The sequence below is a fragment of the Arachis ipaensis genome, chromosome B02 (genome assembly GCF_000816755.2).
Source record: "Arachis ipaensis cultivar K30076 chromosome B02, Araip1.1, whole genome shotgun sequence".
NCBI lineage: Eukaryota > Viridiplantae > Streptophyta > Magnoliopsida > Fabales > Fabaceae > Arachis > Arachis ipaensis.
Genome location: NC_029786.2, coordinates 93,962,212 through 93,963,889, shown reverse-complemented (window position 1 = coordinate 93,963,889; position 1,678 = coordinate 93,962,212).

Here is a 1,678-nt window from a genome sequence, read left to right as displayed (position 1 = left end):
ATGAGAATATTATACTAAAATTTAATCAATAAAAAAAATTAATTTTCAAATTTTAAGATATTATTTTGTTCTTATATATTTTTTAGTTAAGAATGAGATTAAAATTAACTCGTATGTACTAATAAATATATGTTTCAATAAATTAAAATTGTGTGATAAAATGAAAAAAAATGTGCTTTAAGATTTATGGAGCAATAAAAAAAAAGCTGGCCTCAACCCAAAATGCTTTCTTTTGTGCAATAAAAAAATACTCTAACACATTATAATTAATCATGATAAATATAATTATTTAAACTAAGCATTAAAATTCTAATGTGAAAGAGAGAAAAAAAATCTTTGCACTCCACTTTTAAGATTGTATTTTCCCTGCAAAATAACAAACTTTGTTTTCTTCTCTTTTAAAGACACTTGTCAACTATTTTTTGTGATAGCAAAAATTTGCATGTATAATTTTTTCTTTGTTTTTTACCATAAAATTCACTATATATTTATTATTTAACTTATTTTTAAAATATATAAATAATTAATTTAATGATTGATTTTATATATGTATGCATATAACATAATTGAATATGAAATAACAATTTGACCAAGGACGGTGCTTTCACGTATTTGGGGAATGAAGCAGGTCTTCCTATCTAGACTAGACTTTAGAAAGATATCATTAAAAGGGTAAAGAGTAAAAACATTAAATAACAATTGAATTCGATCCAGTTCCACTTAGACTTTAATTATTATCCAAGTATTCAATGAGTTTTCCTTGAACTTTCGTCAGTGCTAAAATAGTGCCATCGGCGTTTGAAAGTTTTATATTGATGATGCTGCCAACTTATCAAAAATGGAAAACTTGATCATTATTGAGACATTGAATTCGAATTTCACTATGATTTATATAGTAAAGTGAATTGATTGCTGAGATAAAAATAATAAGTTGCTAAATGTTCACATTATTGAGAAACTTTGATTGAATACAAGAAACCGCATCCTAGATCAATGACCAAATTGTTATGCGTATAACTCTAGATAATTTACAAAATTTTACAGAAGAATAATGTATATACTCAATAATTAATTGAAGACAACAAAATACAAAATATTAATGTAGAAAAAAGGAGAGAAGGAGAGGAGAATGAGAGGAAACAAAAATAGGAAAAGATTTTCAAAATTTTTTGTTGTAACTAAAAAAAAGAGAAGAGCGGATGATAAGAATAAGAGAAATTCATAATTTTTTTGGTCATACAACTCAGGCTAAAGACTAGAATCCAAATATAATTTTGAATGAGACACAAGTACAAACCTCAAACCACAAGAGAAATCCATATGAACTGCTAATTGGAAGACAAAAAAATGGGCCAGGAGAGACAAAGAGGAGAATAAGAGAAATTGTTTTTTCTAGAGCTCCACTTTTGCAATTCAAAAGAAAAAAAAGATAGTAAGGCATATAAATCTTTACTGGCCAAAAATATCCAATTTAATTAAGTAGAGTTTCAATCGAAACAGGTTGACAATTTAATTGGATAGAATTGCGGTTGTGGGCTTAGGCCCGGTACTCCAACCAAAAACAAGAATTGGGGTTGGAGTATTTGACTAATAATTCTATGCTTCTCACAGGTAAAGATTTGAATTTAAATTATTTTTTGGCAAAAATACTTGTTGCTGTTAGATTAATAATTTCATT